The sequence below is a fragment of the Anabrus simplex genome, chromosome 5 (assembly GCF_040414725.1).
Source record: "Anabrus simplex isolate iqAnaSimp1 chromosome 5, ASM4041472v1, whole genome shotgun sequence".
In the NCBI taxonomy this organism is placed as follows: Eukaryota; Metazoa; Arthropoda; class Insecta; order Orthoptera; family Tettigoniidae; genus Anabrus; species Anabrus simplex.
In genome coordinates this window covers 431016747-431039780 of record NC_090269.1, presented here as the reverse complement: position 1 = coordinate 431039780, position 23034 = coordinate 431016747, and the positions used below count along the sequence as shown (strand labels likewise).

Sequence of the window (23034 nt, the reverse complement as noted above, 5' to 3'; positions counted from 1 at the left end):
TCACATACTGTAGGTTGTTGCATTAAAAAGTTTGAGAGATGTAGTTCTTCAGGATTTGGAAGGAATATTTCAAGGCAGTCACTGCAATTTCTTTTATTAATGCCTGATTGAGGTTAAATGATTTGCAGAACTGGACAAGAAAGAGAGGACTGGTTCCTCGAGTGCCAACCATTAATCCTATGACTTCAGTATAATGTATCCGGTATTCTTACTGGTAGAATGGGATGGTTGGTTCATATGCTGTTTTCTTTTCCTCATAAACCTCATTGGGTTGTGTTTCAGATGTCTTAAATCTGATAATCAGATATTATAAAGCCCTTTTGATGGTCTTCAAAGGCTATCATTCCTGCCTGTAATAGACTGTGAACCTCCTCGAACACTGTAAGGCCTGAGACCCTTAACGCTTGAGCAATGGCAGATCATATTTTATGGTGCCTAGTATTCCATACAGATTCTCCGTGCGAGGATGTGAGCAAGAGTTTCTACCTTGTTATGACAGCGCCGACAATGGTTAGTGTCTATGGTTCTGCCTGGAATAGCTCGTACAGCCACTACATTACCTGTCATTTTCAAGGCTTCACCCAATTCGCTACAAGATAATTCGTGAAGGTGACTAACTCACTGATTGGCTGGAGGATGTTCAGGAAAAAGGATAACTTCTTTCCCTTTGTGTGGGAGATCGTACCGCTTACCAAATTCAATTTCTCTCAACTTGCTTCTTATTTTGCGGGGGCTTCAAAACCATCCTTTTTATTCAATATGTTGTCGTCTGGTATTAGACAAAGACTTTTTAAACATTAAGGCTCTCTTATTTTGGTTCCCTTGATCATCATCATCGTTTCTCCTTATCCAGCTCAATCTGGGTCAGAGTATATATGGTACTTCTCCATTTTCCTCTTTCCACCACTCCTCTTCCACGATCTTGTCCCAGTCTAAATTTCGTCATCTTATGCCGCTCTTCACTGATTCAATCCATCTTGTTCTAAGTCTTCCTCTTGCTCTCTTCCCCTCGCACTTTGCCTCTAGCCTCTGCCTTGGATTTCTATTCTCCTCCATCCTCTGTACATGTCCAAACCACTTTAGTTTATTCTTTTCAACTCTCTCATTTAGCTTTCCTATCCCAACTTCCTTCCTAACATCTTCATTTCTCACTCTGTCTTTCCTTGTCCTTCCTATCATACTTCTTTGGAATTTCATGTCACTAGCTTGAATTCTACTCTTTTACTCTCTTGAATTTTACTCTACTTCCCACCACCATACCATATATTGGCTATTATTATGATGGGGTCCCTACTCCCAAAGGCATTTTGTACCTACTACTAGGTGTTATTTCAGGCCGCTCCATTGGAGTACAGATGCCTTCTGTAGCCGCTCCTCCAGAGTACGGATGCTTCAAGTTTCCCTCGTCCACCACCGATGCTGTACCGAAGTCCACCTTCACTACCACTGATGCCGTTGGGGTCTTCACCCATATCCTGGGCTTGGGCCCTCCATATTAGTGATCCCTGGAGAGAGGGTGTCCCAGTATTTTAAAGTCCCCAGAAACTGGGCTGTCTGTTGGTCCGCGAGTTGTAATGGGTATTTCAACCAGCCCTACTGAATTGTAGGGTCCCCCTATCCGCCATCCGGTGATGCGCCCTCTAGAAGTTAGCAGGCTCCCGCGAGGGTGGTTCCCTTGTATCTCTATTATACAAAACTGTACGGCTGACTCATTCACTAACATAAATGATTGACCACTTCCAGATGAGGTAGAAAGTTGAAATTTCACAAAGTTATAGCTAATAGCATGTAAGCTAGAGAAAAGTTCCAAAAAGTACAATTCTTTTTATTTTTCCCCTTGCCCCCAGAACAAAATGGCAGACGCTATGTTGCAGTATGATAGGAAATTAAAATTTGGCAGTTATAGGTCTTAGCCTATAACCAATGGAGAAATTCAAAGCCTTCCAAACATTTCACATATTACCCCCAAAAAATATCAAAATTCTGAGGAAAATTTGATGAATCGTGCAGACCTTCATTTTGAGGTATTTTGTGGCTAAATGGTAATTCCTATCAAAAAACGGATAGAACTTTTGTGTCTTCAACTTTGGTCCTATCACTTTTTGTAGTATTTTGAATGCCTTCTGCCTTAGATTGAGCCTCATTTTCTGATTTTGGGTCAATTTTGTTTCCTTTCCATATATTACTCCATTTCTTGAAACGCTTAGGTAGAATCATGAAATTCAACAGACCCCTTGGTATGTCCATTGGCCATAATTAAACCGACTTTCATTATTCTAGCTGCCGTGAATGTACAGGAAAACGGAAGGAATATGTGGAAACACTACTTAAATTTTAGCCTAATCTAAGCTTCTAAAGCAATCTAGGATGTAGCCAATGGTGAATACGACAAACCATCACAGAATCAAGTTGCAGATCATTTTGTGGTCGATACATCTGCTAAGTTTGAAGACTGTAGCTATCTGCTAAATTGACAACTTAATTTTTCAACTTGTGAGAAGTGTACAAAATTTGACATGGATCAAATTTTCACCTCTATCTATGGTATAAATAGTGGAGATACATTAACCTGTCTTAGGACCAGAATTGTAGACCTCTAAATGGGTTGTCTGATGCTGCAATCCATTTGCCTATACAAGACACTGTTCTGCCACAGTAAATTTCCAAATGAAAGTCTGCACTTATAAACGTGCACATCTATAATCCGTATCTCTATTATAAAACTGTACGGCTGACTTACTCACTGACATAAATGACTGACCACTTCCAGATGAGGTAGAAATGGAAAATCACCTACAGGGCTGCCACAGCCACTCAGTTTGATTTTTATATATTTATTATTATACAGTATATAATTCGTAATTATGTAGCCTCTACGTTTGATGCAACCCTGTGGCACTACAGTATATACTTTCTCTTCTTACCAAACACAGCTGAACTAACGGCAAACAATAATTTATCAGTAAATACACATTATTTCATTCATGTCAAGGAAGGAATGACACTTTAGGAAAAATAACACATTGTTCCGCATTCAGAGCAGAGACCCCCCGAGAGCAAAGAATCCAAAATTTTATCATTAGAGCTGCCATATGGGTGTGGATTAACAAATATGTATGTGAAAAATGTTCAGAATTATGATAAATCTGTGTTTTTACCTCAATCTGAGATATATCCCGTGGAGATGCTGCAAAATATCTCCAGATTAAAATTGTAGGCCATTTACCCTACAATTAGTCTGTCAAATTTGAAGACTGTACCATTCGTTAAGTATGGAAAATAACTTAAGAGCCAGCTACAGTACGATATTTGCACTAGATTTTAAAATCCTGCACTATCTAAGCTATAACCAAAGGAGATAAGACAAAATTTAATAGGACCATCTTCGATAGTCCTACTAAGATTAAAGATTGTACTTGTATATCATAAGTCCACAACAATTTTGGAACCTGTGACAAATGTACTCATAAACGCTGCACTCACATTAATGAACAGTGAATTGGGGTTTGGACGCGGAGCCCCCAATGAGCAAAAGCGAGGAATAGGCGAAATACGAGAAAATATCTTAAGACCAAAACTGTTGGCCAATAAAAGGGCTGCCTCATGGCAATCCCTCTGTTCATACGATGCACCACTTTTCTACAGGAAATATTGAAATGAAGGTCTGCACTATTTAGCTTCCACATTCCCTTGCTGTATCTTATACCTCTGTTATATAAAGCCAGAAGGCTGACTCACTCACTCACTGACCTTTATGTTTACCAACTTCCAAATGACCTAGAAACTTGATATTGGGCAAACAGGTAGCTGTTAAGTTGTAATCCAAGGAACAATTGCAGAAAGTTCAAAATTTTAATTTTGAATCCCCCCAAACAAAATGGTGGACTCAATCTTCCAGGTGCACTAGAAAATTGAAATTTGGCAAAATTATATTTCTTCTCCTGTAGCCTCTGAAGAAATTCCAAAAAGGTACATTTTTTAACATTTTATGCCCCAAAAAATCGAAATCGTGAAGCAATTTTAACATCGGTGCAGACCTTTGTTTTGAGGTATTTTGTGGCTAAGCAGTAATCCATATCAAATCGCAGATAGCACTTTTGGTGCCTAGAACAGATCTACAACTTAGGTCCTATGACTTTTGTCTTATCTCAACTCCTTCTACATAGATTCACGTTAATTTTCTGATTTTGGGTCAATTTTGTTTCCTTTCCATATGTTATTTTACTACTTAAAACACTTATAAGACAGATTTAATAACGACCGAGCTCGATAGCTGCAGTCGCTTAAGTGCAGCCAGTATCCAGTATTCGGGAGATAGTAGGTTCGAACCCCACTGTCGGCAGCCCTGAAAATGGTTTTCCGTGGTTTCCCATTTTCACACCAGGCAAATGCTGGGGCTGTACCTTAATTAAGGCCATGGCTGCTTCCTTCCCACTCCTAGCCCTTTCCTGTCCCATCGTCGTCGTAAGACCTATCTGTGTCGGTGCGACGTAAAACAACTAGCAAAAAAAATAAAGATTTAATAACGGAATTTGTCACGTCTATTAGACATACATAAACCTACTTTTATTATTCTAGCTGCCATGTATGTATATGAAAAAGAAAGGAACATCTGAAAACAATACTCAAATTTCTGCCTAACCTGAGTTTCTAAAGCAATCCAAGGTGGATCCAATGGGAACACTACAAAATGTCAAAGAACCAAAATTATAAATTGTTTCATCATCGATACGCCTGCCAAGTTTCAGGACTGTAGCTGTCTGCTAGGTTGGCAAAATAATTTCTCAACTTGTGAAACACATGGGAAATTTGGTCTGCATCGAAATATTTACCTCTATCTATGGTATAAATAGGTGAGGTATGAGAAATTGTCCCAGGACCGAAAATTAAAGGGTCCATCTGATGGCACAATCTGTTTTTTGATACTATGTACTGTTTTGCCAGAGCAAATTTCCAAATGCATGTCTGTACTGTCATGCGTGTACATTTTGCTACTTTCTTATCTCTATTACATAAAGCCACAAGGCTAACTGACTGACTCTCTTCTTCTTGTTCTTCTTCTTATTCTTCTTCTTATTATTTTTCTTTTAGCCTATTTCAATCCACTGTGAGATGTAGGCCTCTTCCATATGCTTCCATCGTCTTGAGTATTGAGCTACGTGGAACCAGCATGTTCCAGCCAACAGCTTTATGTCATCGAGCCATCTCTTCTGGGGTCTTCTAATGCCTCCCTTGTGTTCCCATGGTCTCCAGTTAACAACCCTAGAGGTCCACCTGTAGTAGTCTTGTTGAGCTATGTGTCCTACCAATTGCCATTTTAGTTTTGCTACTCTCTCCAGGATGTTTGTTACATTCGTTCTTCTCCTGATGTCCTCTGAACGGATCTTATCCGTAAGGCTGATCCCTAGCATCTGTCACTACATGGCTCATTGCGTTTGCTGAAGCTTGCGAGCACTGTCCTTTGTCAGAACCATCGTTTCCAGGCCGTAAGTAGTAACTGGTAGCACGCACATATTATAAACGTTAGTCTTCAGGTTAATTGGAACATCCTTCTTGGTCAGAATGAAACTTAGTTTTCGGAATGCTATCCAATTCATACCTATTCTGCAAGGAATTTCCACACATTTGTTATCTTTTCCAAGTTTTATCTTGTGTCCATGATACATGTACTCATCGACAGCTTATATATATTGGATTCCTATTATAAGTGGTTGACTGTCTGGGCTTAGGATTTTCGTTTTACTAATGTTCACTTCCAACCCAATCTTATCAAAGGCAGTTTTTTATTTTTAGATCATGATTTCTAGCTCTTCTAGATTTTCACTTATGAGCACAATGTCATCGGCAAAACGCAGCTGGTCCAAGTATAACCCGTTGATTTTTATTCCTTTATTATCCCAATGAAGGGTTTTGAATACATCTTGAAAGGCAAGGGTAAACAGCTTTGGAGAGATTGTGTCACCTTGTTGAACTCCTGCGCCAACTGGGATTTTATTAGTGATGAGGTCTTCATCCACTCTGACTACCATTATTGCTTGATCATAAATGTTTTTCAGGAGCTTTATATACCTGAGTTTATCATGGCATTTTGAAGTGCCTTCTTGATTGCCCAAATCTCCACTGAGTCAAAAGCTATTATATAATCAATGAAGGTCAGATGAATCTTGATGTTGTACTCAGTTCTTTTATCAAGAAGAAGACAAATAGTCTGGATGTGTTGAACAGTTGAGAAACCTTTATGAAATCTTGCTTGCTCAGTTCTCTTGTGAGGCGGTTGGTTACAATTTTAGTCAGGAGCTTGTAAAGGTGCGATAACAAACTCACAGGGCAATAGTTCTTTAAATTTTCGTTATCACCTTTCTTGACGAGTAGTATCACTTCAGCATTTTTCCAATTTTCTGGTATTCTTCCAGAGTTAATACACTTGTTGAGGAGTATTCTCACAGCTTCTAGCAGATCTCTTCCACCTCATTTTAGCATTTCATTCATTATTTTATCCTCTCCAGGGGATTTTATATTCCTTAGTTGTTTAAATGCATTTTCTATCTCAGCAGTTGTTACTTCCAGTCTTACTTCAAGTGTATAATTCTGGGCTAGTTGTTCATCACGGGGTGGTTTAATTAATGGTTGATGTAGAAATCTCAAATAACTTCAGTAATGATTTGACTATCTGTGACTATTTCTCCATTTTGGTTCTTAAGTTTTGTAATTTTTGGTCTTCCTGTAGACATTTTACTAAGGATATGTTGTTCTTTAAAATCTTCATGCCCTTATTTTTTTCAGTTGTCTGCATGATCATGTTGTTGTTAAATTTCCTCAGATCTTCTCTTATTTCCTTGTGAATGGTCTTGTTAAGATTTTTGTATTCTGCTGTATCCCTGTCCACAGTCTTCTTGTTCTTAATGAGCTGTATAGTATTAACCTCTTAACTGGACATGACGTATATATTTGTACGCTGATTGTTACAGGGCAATGGGCATGAGAAATATATACATACTCGTCTTTTACCGCAAATATCTCCTGGGTATGACGAGCTACTTTGCTGTAACATGTATTGTCGTCTTAATGCATGTTTTTCCCGCACGATGGCAGCAAATGCCACGTGTCATACTTCTTGAAGCTTATTTATTTTATTTAATCCTTCACACCGTGGAAACTGTACTCACATTTCTATTATATAATTTCAGCCTAATCTAAGTTTTAAGCCAATCGATGGTGTACCCAATCCATATACCATAAATAATCAAATAACCTCCCAAGTTTCAAGAACGTAGCTGTCCATTAAGTGAGGAAAATAATTTCTCATCTCTTGTAAAACGTACAAAATTTGCCCCAGGTCGAAATATTTGCCTCTATCTATGCTATAAATCGAGAATATACAAGAAAATATTATAGGACCGAACATGTAGGCTGCTAAGGGCCGTCTGGTGGCTCCATCCGTTCTGCGGTATGATGTACCGTTTTGCCACAATAATTTCCCAACTCACCACTTTAATGTACAGCAATTGGGGGTTTGGGAGTGGAGTCCCCCACAAGCAAAAGCGAGTTTAGTTTATACAGTCCTACAAAATTCAAGGGACAAAGGCTATTCCATTCATGTTGGGAGGTTGTTCTTCAATGCATTAATGCCCTTAGAATACCCTTCAATTCCAAAGATCCTTACATTGTAATGTGCATCTGATCATTTTATCTGAATCTTCGAGGAATTTGACAGGAATTTGGTCAGAGGGAATTGTTTGGAACTGGTAAATAAGAGATGGACAAATTGAGGTATTTAGAATACAGAACCTTCGATTGGTTTGTAAAAGAGGTAAGGACGACAGAGATTCTAACTTGTTTTTTAGATTAATCATGGAAGCTTGAGAGTTGCATGTGATAATACTCTCAAAATTCACTTGCAAATATTTGATTGATTCTCCTGGGATACTCTTGATGTCTCCTCCATAAGTTGAGATATCTTCACCAATGAGCTTGCCTTGAACAGTATTGATACATACTGACTTGGACAGATTAATATTCAAATCAGTCTCACTGAATCCTAGAAATGCCATTCGTAAAAGTTTGAGGGCAGATTGTTTATCTTTTCCAATGACGACAGTATCATCCGCGAAGCCTACAACAGTTAACAGCTTAAGCTCATGTGTTACGGAAGATTCATATTCTGTTGCCATAGGTTCCTCGTTGAGTTCTTCCAAGATATGATCCATTGCACGATTGTATAATGGTGGAGATAAAGCAGATCCCTGAAAAATGCCTCTTCTAAGCAGTATTGTCTTGGTTTTGAAATGGTTACATCGTTGATATTCCAGCAACATAACAACATAAAGAAGATAAGGATTGGCATATTGTGGGGTTTCTTTGTCCTTTCAAGTTTCTTCCTTTTGATTGCTCCCTTTTCTTGTGCTGTCCTCTTATGATTTTTATTATGTGTTGCTTTTCATGTTCCAGTCTTCTCTGTGTATAATACAGACTGTATTTCACACGTATTTCTACTTCTTGTTTTGACCATTCGTTGACTGAACTTAGATATGGTCAGCAAGTCATTGTTGAGAAGAGCTTGGAATATAAATTAATGAATTGATACTTCTATATGCAAATACCATTGTCAGCTGTGTCTCATTTATTTACATATTTTTATTCTTCTTAACTCATTATTCCTCTTTTCTTAAATTACTTTTGTTATTCCTTAATTATAGCCTGCTGCAGATACTAAGGATGAAATAAAAATAGAGGAACCTACAGTTGATCCACAGGTCCCATATATTCCAGAAGAAAACAAGTAAGTACAGTTTAGCTACACTCTTAAGTCTTCCCAATATGGAAGGTGTTGATTGCATTCGATCCCATGATCCTGGGTTCCAACCCAACTGAGGTGGTCAGATTTTTTTAAGGATGGAGAAAATTCCATTCAGCAAACATTGTTGTATGATGTTATCATGTAAAAGATTTCTCATGATGCATTTAAATTTTACTTGAAATAATAATAATAATGTAATTTGCTTTATGTCCCACTAACTACTTTTATGGTTTTTGGAGATGCCCAGTTGCTGGAATTTAGTTCTGCAGGAGATCTTTTACATGTTAGTAAATCTACTGACACAAGTCTGATGTATTTGAGCAGCTTCAAATACCACCGGACTGAGCCAGAATCGAATCTGCCAAGTTGGGGTCAGAAGGCCAGCGCCACAACTGTCTGAGCCACTCAGCCTAGGTTTACTTGAAATGATTCAAGACAGATATGATATACTTTTCTGAGCAATAGGCCTTCAGTTAACCCTTGTAGTGCCAGAGTTGCTCTGGGAGATGCTTCTCTCCTTTATTCTTTGACAGGCTTCTAGACCAAAAATGGCACCTAATCTTGGCACAACCGTTAAGGAGAGTTCAAGCTACCATGTTCTGACAGCATTCTCTTGTTTTCTGTTTATTGATAATCTCAAGCAGTGTTTAAAGTTCCTTGACTTGTTTATGCCTGACTTGTAAAAGCATGGCGTCGAAGTGTAAGAAGAGTTGTGTAAGAGAGGAGGAAATTAAAGAACTAATGAGTCAAGGAAATGTTGTGAAGCCTGTGCAGGATTGTCTTGGTCAACATACCTTTCTTTCCAATCAGTAATAGTTATCAACATTATCAGTATCACTTGCTTTGTTATGAACAGTCATATTGGCAGTTGATTCATCACCAAGATCGGAATCACAGTCCGCGGAGTCCAAGACTTCACCAATTTACTCACCAGTCATTAGCTATGTGGCTGTTCACTGTCATAATTTCATTGTCTCTACTTGTGTGATTTGCCATTGTTGGTGTATATTTCAATATGCTAGATTTTAGAATTTCAGATTTTTGAAACCCCTAAGATATATTTAGAACAAACGAAAGGTGTTTCTTGGTTCTTGTATTATGTATGTGTGCCTTCCAGTATTCATTTTTACTCTATTTGTAAGCGTGTGATAATAGAAATTACCAAATTTTTCAACTTTTATTTTCATTAGTAAATTATTTTAATTAATTATCTAACAAATGTACCCATGCTTCGGTACGGTATTCTACATTATATACGGATATTAAAGTGAATTACTGTATGTGCAGTGAATAAGATTTTTTAAATTGCATGTCTCTCAACGTTATCCAGAAACAGCAGGGGGAGCTTCCCATACATTGTTTCCAATGTAAAGTGCAAGTTGCAATAGTTGTGATGATAGTGGCAGGCTCACTGGCCTACTAACGTTCATAATCGATTAGGTAAGTTTTTATTATAATGGGAGGCCCCATTACCTGCTGCATGGTCACAATCAATTTTTGGGAGTTTTTGGTACAACAGCAGGTGTCTTTCCTACTTCCAGACAGATTAGAGTTGAGGAGTTTTTATTATAATAGCTGGAACTTCCCTACTGCCAGTCAAAATTGAGTTGTGCTGTTAACATTATAATGACAGGCCCTTTTTCTTAATGTCAGTCACACCGAGTTGGTGAGTTTCTATTATAATAGCAAGGCCACTATGCTTAATGCCAGTCAAATTTTAGATGGGTACATTTGTTTATAATGGCGGGCACACTTGCCTACTCTCAAACACAATTGATTAGGGGAATTTTCAACAAAATTTCATGCTCCCTTGACTTCTGCCAGTCAAATCGAGAAGGGAATTATTAACTACAATGGTAGTCCCTCCTTAGTAATGCTAGTTACAAAGGAGTTGGAGAAGGATCCAATTCCTACTGCCAGTCAAACTCGATGTGGAGAGTAATGATTACAATAGCAGACACCCTCCTGCTGAGAGTCACTATCGATGAAAATATTAATTATAATTGCAAACACACCCTTTCTACATCGCTACAAATCGACTTCAATGAATATATATAAATCGATATACAAAGTATACCGTATGCATGTTTGCAATATTGCAAACCTTCATTTACGGATTAACTGCTGCTAAATGATACATCATATCGACAAATTGATTGTACCGTAATGCGCCTCATTTAGCAGTCTAAATGGCTGGTATTAAGATATTTTCTCCTGACTTATCTATTTATGGGTAAAATTGTCCAACTCGTTGGCTGAACGGTCAGCGTACTGGCCTTCAGTTCAGAGGGTCCTGGGTTCGGTTCCTGGCCGGGACGGGGAATTTAACCTTAATTGGTTAATTCCAATGGCATAGGGGCTGGGTGTACGTGTTGTCTTCAATATCATCTCATCCTCATCATGACGCGCAGGTCACCTACAGGCATCAAATAGAAAGACCTGCACCTGATGAGCCGAACCCATCCTGGGATATCCCAGCACTAAAAGCCATACAACATTTTATGGGTAAAATTGAGTTAGAAACATTGAATAGGGTGAAATTGGGTAAGGTTTTCTCACAGTGCAGTACTCTTGGGTACTAATATGACAGCTACAAATGCAACCTTACCACGAAGTACACAAAACAAGTAGAAAACAATGCAAATGCACAAACATCAAAATGAAAACCAAACGTAATACTTACCGTAAGGGCAGTAGCACAAAATACGAAGCGTGGAGGGCAAAAACATGAAGGAGAAAGGCCAGGGTCTTACATTAACGTTGACAGGTTGCCAGGTCAATATTATTAACTGCTAAATAACAGACCAGATTAAATTAAAAAAAAAAGGAATATTTACTTAATAAGAACAGTTAAATATATATATTCTTTCTAAAACCAAAATGCAATTAAAACTACAGGGAGAAACAATATTTTATTATGAAATTTAAATTAAGATGAAATGAAGCGTATATTAACATAGGCTTCCTCAAAAATTTAAGTTGGAAAACTCATAACGAATACCTTAACGTACAGAATGTTTAAAATATTTTTAAAAAATAGGAAAATTTTGGTTGCAACAAGAAATGTTGGAACGATAAACTCTAGGTAATTATTACATGGAAATTCATTAAAAAAATATAAGATAGTCGAAGGAGTACATGGGCCTGCGATTATTAATACTGTTTAAAATTGAAATTTGCAACACAACAACAACACAACAGCAATAATAAGTTACACACAAAGGCACACACAAGAACATACGAACAATAAATCAGTGGCTCCAAACTGCGAATTAAAATTACATAAATAAACCAATCCAGATTAAATTATAATAAAACAAAGGTGGAAAATTATCCCAACTAAATAAAAAGTACCAATGGAAAAATACTATATACATTCCCACATAATGACAGAACACGGAGGCACACCCCAGGAGTGACCATTTACCGACGCCAAGCCATCATCTCCATATAATCATCAAAGCCACCAAAATTAATAACATGTCCACCAGATAAGATAAGAAAGGGATGACCATTACGTAATAATAACAAAGGCAAGGAACCCCAAACAAGGGAGAATATGACAAGAAAACATAAAGAGAATGTTATAAATAAAGTTAAATATCGACCAGCAAATTTCAATTTTTCACAGATTTGACGTTATTAAAATTAATAGTTATAATAATTATTTATGAAAGATTTTAGAAATTACATTTTCTTTGTTAAGCAGTTAGCCTACAGCTTAGATAATTCAGAAAGAAGGGGGCTATGGATTACACTAGGATACGTACATGAGGTATCATTAATTAAAGATGGAACAATGCAAATAACGATCACATCCAAATAATTAACCGGCATAGACAACAGCAACGGTTAGGAGGAAAATACAAACGACGAAGAAAAATTAGGGAGGAAAATCAACACCGAAATTAAATAACAGAAAAATAAAAAAATAATAATAACGATAATAATAGTAATAATAACCCCTCAAAGAATGGGTAGGCAAACAAGGTACAAACCGCAACACAGTAAGATTAAACAACTCACACAAAATACAACCTCATAGACGCATAACTAGCGATTCCAAATTCCCACATAATATAGTTACATACTTTTACGAATTTACTGCATAACCGATACAATGAATTTTGCTTGCAGACGTTTACAGTTTTAGCTTCGAAGGATGTGGTCCTTGGCTGTACGAGATCACTTGCATAATATAGACTTTCCAGTACTTATTTGAGTAGAGTTATCCAGTACTAATACTTGCCATGTTGTTTAACAGTTAATACACACACAAAGTTTTCTTCTTACACCTATGAAAAACTTACGGTTGGAGCATACTGAGAAACATTAAAAAAGTAAAGGGCATAGCCCTAACGTCCCCGGATGTTACCCACCAGTGTCAGGCTCCATTACTAAGGCTCTCCAATTACGCAAAGATGTCTCTTTGAGAGCACCACTTAATGCAGCCATGTTGAAAGCTCCAACGCAACAGACAGACTGCCTCGCTCTCACAAAGAGAAGGCTGAAGTACCCAGCTCCCAGCATTCCAAGTGCTCACTGCACATGGCCGCATGGCCCTTGATTAAAATCAAGCGAATCAGATAAATCCAGCAAATACGTAACAATAGGAGATATAGTTTTGAATTAAATGAGCATGGTAAATTCCACAACTAGGCAACAGTTCCAAACAATGAACGGTAGGTAACGACTCGATTCAAAGTAGACATGCCAGATAAATAAATATTTACTCGTAGATGTTTTCATGTTGCAATTCCATTAAGCCAAATAAATATTAGTTGCCATTTTCATGTCACAGTTCCTCCCTTCCATAAGCCAGAACACAGGGGAGGTGCAAGTCCAAGACAATGGATAATATGCCCTATGGTATAATTTCAATATCCAAACCAATATTTGATATGTTGGATACAGGATGACACACACCAAATTTTTCAAGTCCAAATAACAAGAAATGGTCTTACTCGGTTGCAGGAATGTTGACCTTCACACAATACCAGCTGATCAACATGTTGAGTGTGAACAGAGTGGGATGCAACATGGCCAGCGTCTCATCGCGCACCACACAAGTTGACAGTACATGATACAGCACATTGATCATACCAGTGCAGAGTGCAGTAGGCAACCACAGGTATTACACACATTAGATCACCAATCAGCAAATGCATGGGAGTAACGGCGTGCGAATAACTGAAACACCACACACACGAGCAGAAAGAGAGGTTCCAAGTGTACATAACAGACCACAATAAACGGAAATGACTCAACCAGACATGTTAGGGACCAGAAAATTTTTCCATTAGACTTCCAAGACACTTTTGTAATGTTTCAGCATGTTCAGATGAATTACGCAAGTTCCATGTGTCCAAATTTACCAAATTGGAGATAATACCTCCAATTTTCCACCCAAGTTAAACATAGAAGTAACATTGTTAATGTGTAATTATATCAGACCACATTGTTTGTTTCAGCATTTGCAGAATCGCCAAAATAACAAAGTTATTTTACATTTTTTCGTTGGCTAGTAAGCAAACATACACCAATTTTTTCAATTACCAACTTATGTGTTATAGTATTAACCATCCAACCTTTGAATAAAATTTACACATTAAGAAAAGGGAAATTAACAGAAATTTTCCAAGACTTCAACATACTAGTATCAAGACTAAACACGAGAGATCAAGGAAATAATTTAGAATATTTAAGGTGGCTCATGGATTCCAGTAGTAAGTTACAGTAGTTTTAGTCCCAGCAAGTTAAGTAAAATTCAATAGACTGAACAAATTAATAGGTTGAAGACCATTATAGTTTACACATTCATTTACATGAAATACTAGCATTCTTCCATACATTACATATTCCCACAGGACAGTACAGATACCAGAAGGATCCCGAGACAATGAACAGAGAAGATAAAAGACCAGGGGCTAAAGGGAGGTAACAATGGCAAAGCATATTACTAGATGGACCCTGCAGAACACATAATGACAAACCGTCTACAGAAATCAGGTAACCCAGAACATGAAGATTAGGAAAACAAGTTACGAAGAGGCAGAAAATTTACAGTAAACAGAACCATCCATAACCATAACACAGAGACCACATGGATAATCGACCAAGAATAAGAAGCAAGCAATGGCAATTACTGGAGACTTTGCATGCAGAATAATAGAGGGGGGGGGGGGGTGTACACAAGGTGTGTCTGCAAGAGATTACCAAGCAATCATTACCAAGGTCAGCAATCACATGACAACTAACGATTACAATCAGGACAGTAGGGAACAACTGACAAGACATGAAAACAACATTACATCAACCAAAACCAGCTCTACGTAGCATAATAAGGGCCAAACTTTAGGGAAAATTACATCTCCATATAAATAATCTTTAAATATTATGAGCACAGGTGTATTATCACAACCATCAAGTGTTCAGAAGAACCTCTGGATAACCCAGGACTAATAATATGGTGGCATAATGACAGTCCACCCTGTGGGATTATGCCAATCACCACAGACACCCTACCAGCCATTCGGAATACACGAGATATAATAAAACATAAAGGATGAAGAAATGATAGGTTACCCGATGACAAAGAGCACGAATTGATGGAGAAGAACGTTCGATCAAACAGTTGGGTCTCACACCCCAACGACGGACAAGGAATTTTAGCAACCGTCCACGAACTATCCCCAATGATCCCACACTCACTGGAATAGAGCCCAGAACAGTCAGATGACAACCAGGCAACAATATAAAATTGCAAAATCATGCAGGGTAGAGCCAGAAGCAACAGAATTACAAGGGGTTTAGGTTACAAAACCAGATAAGGAACTAGCAAGGCACCAACTACGGAATAAGCCATGTAATTTAGCAGATTCGGAGGAAACTACACATAAATATCCATAGGGCACAAGGAAAGCTTCTCGTACACAGATTTTTCAGAATAATACCAGATCACATACAACTTCTGATCCACAGATACAAATCAAAAGAGACATAAGCTCTCATATCACTAGACATCAAATGAAGACATGGTCAGGTCAGTGTACATTCACGAAATGACATCAGTTACAAAATACACTCCCATAACTCCATAGAAAATGAACAGGAAAGAAGATTTAATGCAGAAGGTTAATTTCAGAACAGATTCCACAATTATTAGGTAACGAGCAGAACCGACAACCACACGACAATTGCGAGACCCATAACCATACTCCGAACATGAAGACACAGTAAAAATGAAGGGTCGTTTCAGCGATAAGCCAGCTGTACTCCACACCAGAACTCAGATATGAACCCACACAACAACCTTGAAGCACCAGTAACAACACATAGGTATTGCGACAAGAGATTAGGATGACCAAGAATGAACACATGCAGCAACCCACCAGGACTAGCAATGAAAAATCAGGAAGAATGAAAAATTCATTCAAACACATGGCTAAAACTGACATCGTTAACCAGCACCAGAAGATCACACACATGCGTGACACCAGTCACACATCATAAGTAGCAAAGAATGAAACTCGGAGCAAGAATTTAGTATACAGACACCTGACAGAAAATATGCAAGGGGAAGAAGCTAATCCACAATGACCACAATTAACCGGGTTAAGGAACTCACGTATTTACAAATAAATTAAGACCACACCCCATTACAACAAGACGACATGAGTGAAGTACATGCACACAGCAGAAGAAGGTGATTAAAGGGAATGAGTAGTACCAAGAGAATTAAGACATGAATCACATGAGCTACAGAAATTAATCACTCCACAACAGAACTGACGGAACTACCTGACATGGACACATCAAATTAAAAGATAATACAATCTCAGATGAACCATGCAGATGTAGCCTATCACCGTTCAATGAGGAAACTCGTTTCAGAGTACATGACAACAAGAACACTGCCCAATAGCATGTTACGACCGCTCTACTATGTCTTACCTTCTGCCTTCTGTTGCATTCATCTGCTTGCTCGCCCAGCTGTTCACTAACTGCCCTGCTCTCTGGCACTGCTGCTGCTTCCTCGTTGTGACGTCACACCTAGGTATTTTTCATCAAGTAACTTCTCGAATATGTTCACCACCTATATAAGCAAGCTATTCCTTACTCTCGGCGGTCAGACATTCAGTTGGAAAACAACTCTAGTGGAGAGAGCGGAACTGTTTGCCAACGGCTGGTCCGTTGCGACGTTTTACCTACTTTTATTTGTGAATTGCTGCATTGATTTACCAACAGATTGGGGGAGCAAAAAGTTACAACCTTTTATATCTTTCGCGGTCAATATCAAGATTTGAACTTTGAATGTTAAATTATTTAGTGGTTTCATGGTTTCTATTCTAACTAAGTCCTTCAGACTGGAACCTTTATCAATCTCATACACCAGAATAAACTGTGCTTGGACAAGTGAGAGTAGTGTTGCCACACCTTGAACTTTTTACTGACCCGAGTGGTCGTTTGCATTGCCAACGTGATAGTGTCTAAGCAGCCTGGAAGGATTCCCCCCCCCCCCTCTTCATTCCCCCTTTTTTTTTCTTTTCTTCCCTCCGTACTCTGCTTCCTTTTTCTTTCCTTTTCTTCCTTTCGGATATTGAGTTCTAAAAATTCTTGTCCTCCGATGCACTATAACTCTCCTGCCCTCCTTTGGGTGCAAAATGAAGATTGTAAGGGTGGCCTTAAATCATTGTTTATATAAAGATTTAGTGGCTTTGTTTCTTAATTAAAGTGTTTGTGTACTTATATAGGTGTTGATTCTAGTTTTTCCTGTCGAACCTTTGTCTTGGGCTTTTCTTGAAAGTCATAATAATAGTTCCCAAAAAACTTAATAATAATTATTCTTGATTGTGTCTTGGTTGTCAAACGGGCTGAGCCCTTGTCAAAAGTTTGTAATTCCCCTTCTTTGCTTGTTGTACCCTGCTTATTCTAGTCATTTGAAGTTTAAAATACAACTTGTTTTAAAACCATTCTCCTTTTCTTACATTTGGTCAGTTGTACGTTCTCTCTCATTCTTTACCTTTTCCTTTTCCCTTCTTCTTTTTAAAACAAAAAAAATTGTACTTACCATGGACACCCCTCTCGGGTAGCCCGCCGTGGCGTCCACTGGCTCTGCTGATTGGTGAATGATAAAATCTGATATACTAGGTTTCACCCAACGAGGCATTGGGCGCAAGTCTTTCCGTGGTCCGACAAGTCACAACCAGTGAAATAACTTTGGTTTACCTTGAGCGTTGTGGTGTCCTAATGATTATCTTTTGACGATCTTTGTTGTTGTGGGTCGACCATCTCATTTTCTATGCTAAGGTTTTCGTTCCTTTTGCCACTGGTATGAATAAAATATTTATTGGCACCCCACATTGACTTAACACGCCACAAGCATTAAACACAACAGTTCCACGTGAGATTCTCATCAATATAGCATAATCATATGACAGTCATTCACAAGTTCAATACAGACCCACAACAACACCATATCAAGAACGGGAACATGCACAAGACCTCATAAGGCAAAATAGGAAGAAACTCCCAGAATACATGCCCCAGATATAAACCAATATACATAAGCAAGAATCACCAACAACATGAGAACTCACCATATTAAATAAAACTCACAATAATAACACATGACACATAGCATCTAGGACAAGGCAGAACAGTAAAAATAAAGGTGGAAGGACAGAGTCACCATGGGTCAAGATTGTAAGTCAATTTCACATGTTCAGGCCAAACAGCAAGGTGGGTACACTGTCACTGGAAGAGAAAAATGTAATTAAAATACAAATTTGTAACACTCAATCTGGACCATGAACGAAGCTGAAATAATACCATCACTTAGAGATGAAATTAGGGTTATAACAGCAATTTCAACACCCAACACAAATGAATGCAAGTAAATCCCTCCAATGATAGGCACTGCAATTCCAGCAAAACTAATAGTACAACAAGAGGGTGCAGATAACAAGATCAAAGAACTTCACTTCATTAAAGTAAAATGTGGAAGAAATTTTCAGTTACTTAAATCAGAAAGTAGATTAAGTAAATATTTCATTATAATCATAAATAGAAGTAAAAATGGTCTTCAACTTACCCCTACATGGCAGGAATAGAATAAGCAGACCCCAAAACTCAACAGGATTCCATGACCACAGAACATGGTAAATAAAGCAAGCAGCAAGTACACAGATACAGAGCCATGCCATACTTCAAGGCCAAGAGGGCAGCAACGAGGAAGTCTCGATCACACATGAAACACACAGTAAGAACAATTACTTGGATCCATTTCAGTTTTACAATTTTTAAGTTTAAAAGGTTGGTCTCTTTTTGGCAGCAAACAACATTGACCTGGGCAACTTATCAAGTTGTTAGAACAACAACAACCACAACGAAATGCCACCAAACACTACTGCAACCTTACCACGAAGTACACAAAACTAGTAGAAAACAATGCAAATGCACAAACATCAAAATGAAAACCAAACATAATACTTACTGTAAGGACAGTAGCACAAAATAAAAGCGTGGAGGGCAAAAACACGAAGGAGAAAGGCCAGGGTCTTACATTAACATTGACAGGTTGCCAGGTCAATATTACTAACTACTAAATAACAGACAAGATTAAATTTAAAAAAAAAGGAATATTTACTTAATAAATAAAATTTGAAAGTCAGTATAATATAAGAACAGTTAAATATATATATGCTTTCTAAAACCAAACCAAAATGCAATTAAAACTACAGGGAGATACAATATTTTATAATGAAATTTAAATTAAGATGAAATGAAGCTGACATTAACATAGGCTTCCTCAAAAATTTAAGTTGGAAAACTCATAACTATTACCATTAAATAAAATGTCAATTAAGTTACCTTAACGCACAGAAAGTTTAGAATATTTAAAAAAAGGAAAATATTGCTTGCAACCAGAAATGTTGGAACGATAAACTCTAGGTAATTATTACATGGAAATTCGTTTTAAACATATAAAATAGTCAAAGGAGTATGCAAGCCCACGATTACTAATACTGTTAAAAATTGAAATTTGCTACACATCTAACGAATAATAAGTTACACACAAAGGTACACACAAGAACACACGTACAATAAATCAGTGGCTCCAAACCGCGAATTAAAATTACATAAATAAACCAATCCAGATTAAATTATAATAAAACAAAGGCGGAAAACTATCCCCACTAAATAAAAAATACCAATGGAAAAATACTATATACATTCCCACATAATAACAGAACATGGAAGCACACCCCAGGAGTGACCATTTACTGACGCCAAGCCGTCATCTCCATATAATCATCAAAGCCACCAAACTTAATAACGTGTCCATCAGATAAGATAAGAAAGAGATGACCATTACGTAATAATAACAAAGGCAAGGACGCCAAACAATGGGGAGAATGTGACAAGAAAACGTAAAGAGAATGGCATAAATAAAGTTAAATATCGACCAGCAAATTTCAATTTTTCACAGATTTGATGTTATTAAAATTAATAATGATAATAATCATTTATGCAAGAGGTTAGAAATCACATTTTCTTTGTTAAGCAGTTAGCCTACAGCTTAGATAATTCAGAAAGAAGGGAGCTTTGGATTACACTAGGATACGTACATGAGGTGTCATTAATTAAAGACGGAACGATGCAAATAACGATCACATCCAAATAATTAACTGGCAAAGGCAACAGCAATGGTTAGAAGGAAAATACAAACGACGAAGAAAAATTAGGGAGGAAAATCAACACCGAAATTAAATAACAGAAAAACAAAAATAATAATAATAATGGTGATGATAATAATAATAACCCCTCAAAGAATGGGTAGGCAAACAAGGTACAAACTGCAACACAGTAAGATTAAACAACTCACACAAAATACAACCTCATAGACGCATAACTGGCGGTTCCAAATTCCCACATAAAATAGTTACATTCTTTTACGAATTTATTGCATAACCGATACAATGAATTTTGCTTGCAGGTGTTTACAGTTCTAGTTTCAAAGGATGTGGTCCTTGGCTGTACGAGATCACTTGCATAATATAGACTTTCCAGTACTTACTTAAGTAGAGTTATTCAGTACTAATACTTGCCATGTTGTTTAACGGTTAATACACACACAAAGTTTTCTTCTTACACCTATGAAAAACTTAAGGTTGGAGCACACTGAGAAACATTAAAACAATAAAGAGCATAGCCCTAACATCCTCAGAGTTATCCACCAGGGTCAGGCTCCATTACTAAGGCTCTCCCATTACGCAAAGATGTCTCTTTAAGAGCACCACTTAACGCAGCCATGTTGAAATCTCCAACGCAATAGAGAGACTGCCTCGCTCTCACACAGAGAAGGTGGAAGTACCCAGCTCCCTGCATTCCAAGTGCTCACTGAGCATGGCTGCATGGCCCTCGATTAAAATCGAGCAAATCAGATAAATCCAGCAAATACGTAACAATAGGAGATATAGTTTTGAATTAAATAAGCATGGTAAATTCCACAACTAGGCAACAGTTCCAAACAATGAACGTTAGATAAGGACTCGATTCAAAGTAGACATGCCAGATAAATAAACAATTACTCATAGATGTTTTCATGTTGCAATTCCATTAAGCCAAATAAATATTAGTTGCCATTTTCACGTCACAACCAACATTGAATTTGGGTCACGTACGGATACTGGGTGAGTCAATGTTCTTGTAGGTTTAGATGATTCTACCTTTCATGTAAGTGATTGTAACTATGAATTATACGTGTGCAAAGAGAAAATGTAGGTATAATCGAGATATAAGGAGAAGTTTAACATATAGAGATATGACAAAACATCTTAGGACCAAATGTGTAGATCACTCCAAATTGAACTGAAATAGTGCCATCCGTTTTGTGATATGACTTACCGTTTTGTCGTGAAATTGCTCAAAACGAGGTTCTGAACCAACATTAAATTGCCTCAATTTTCTGATATTTTTTGGGGGTAAAAAATGAAATATTTAAAGATCTTGGAAGCTTCATGTTTATTACAGATACGGAAATTTTGCCAAATTTCTTTTTTCTAGCTTGTCTGGCAGATTGTGGCTCAATCTTGCTTTGGGGAAGGGGGGTTAAAATGAGAACTTTCACAGGAAACTAAAGCTAGCAGATATGCAGATAGTCATTATTACACTTTAAGCAGATAACTGTACAAATATTTTGCCAAATTAGTCAGTGTACATGGTCATTACAATTTTATGTAAATAGCTAAGGAATTTGCTCTACGTACAACACCTTTTGGGCTATGTCCAGTGGACTTAGCTTTTAAAACTGACTGTTCATGATATCTTCCTTATTAATTCTCCTATTGAAAAATCTATATGGGATAAAAGTTTTAAAAATGGATTTCCATCAAGGTTGATCAATTTCCAGTCAGGTTGGTGTTGTATATATTGTGGGAGAGTAAAATCACTGTTTCAGTTCCCTATAAATCCCCAGGCCATTAAGGGAATTTGAAATGGTATGGACGTAGGAACCTACCTATGGACAGGTGGATGCCAACTATGATGTTTGGTTGGAATATCACTAGTAGATTTCAAGTTATAAGAAATATGCTTTACACACACCCACTTTTGAGTAAGGCCGGTGGGGCTTGTACTGAAAATTGTATGTGAATGATATCTCCCATATTTATCCTCCTGTTGAAAAAAAACCCATGAGAAAAAAGTTTTAGAAATGGATTTCCTTCATGGTAGGTCATTTCCAGTCAGGTTGGTCTTGTATATGTTGTGGGAGAGTAAAATCACGGTTTTGGTTCCCTATAAACTCCCAGTCCATTCCAGGAATTTGACATGGTATGGACCTAAATTTTAGCTTTATACAGATGGATGCTAAATATGAAGTTTGATTGAAATATCTCCAGTAGTTTTCAATTTATAAGAAATATGCTTCACAAACACCCACTCTTGAGTTAAATCCGGTGGGACTTGTACCGAAAAACGGTGCATTAATGATTTTTCCCTTATCACTCATATTGAAATGATGCGCATGAGAAAAAAGGTTTAGAATCTGATCTACATTAAGGCCGGTATTTTTCCATTAAGTTTCGTTATGCATACTTTGTGGAAGTGCAAAATCATGGTTTTGGTTTCATATAGACTCCCAGTCACTTAAGGGATTTAGAAACAATATTAGCCCTAAAACCTAGCCAAGGACAGGTGGAATCTAAATACAGTCGAACCTCCCTTCTGCAGAC

The 23034-nt window shown here is 37.5% G+C and overlaps 1 long non-coding RNA gene across 1 annotated transcript in view; it reads left to right on the top strand.

The window, feature by feature from the left end:
* The window catches only part of LOC137500935 (uncharacterized), a 43256-nt gene that overhangs the window by 11811 nt on the left and 8411 nt on the right, over positions 1-23034 (top strand). Inside the window, exon 3 of the long non-coding RNA XR_011018291.1 lies at positions 8697-8779. This is a non-coding gene — a long non-coding RNA (uncharacterized lncRNA). The remainder of the gene's footprint in view (positions 1-8696; positions 8780-23034) is intronic.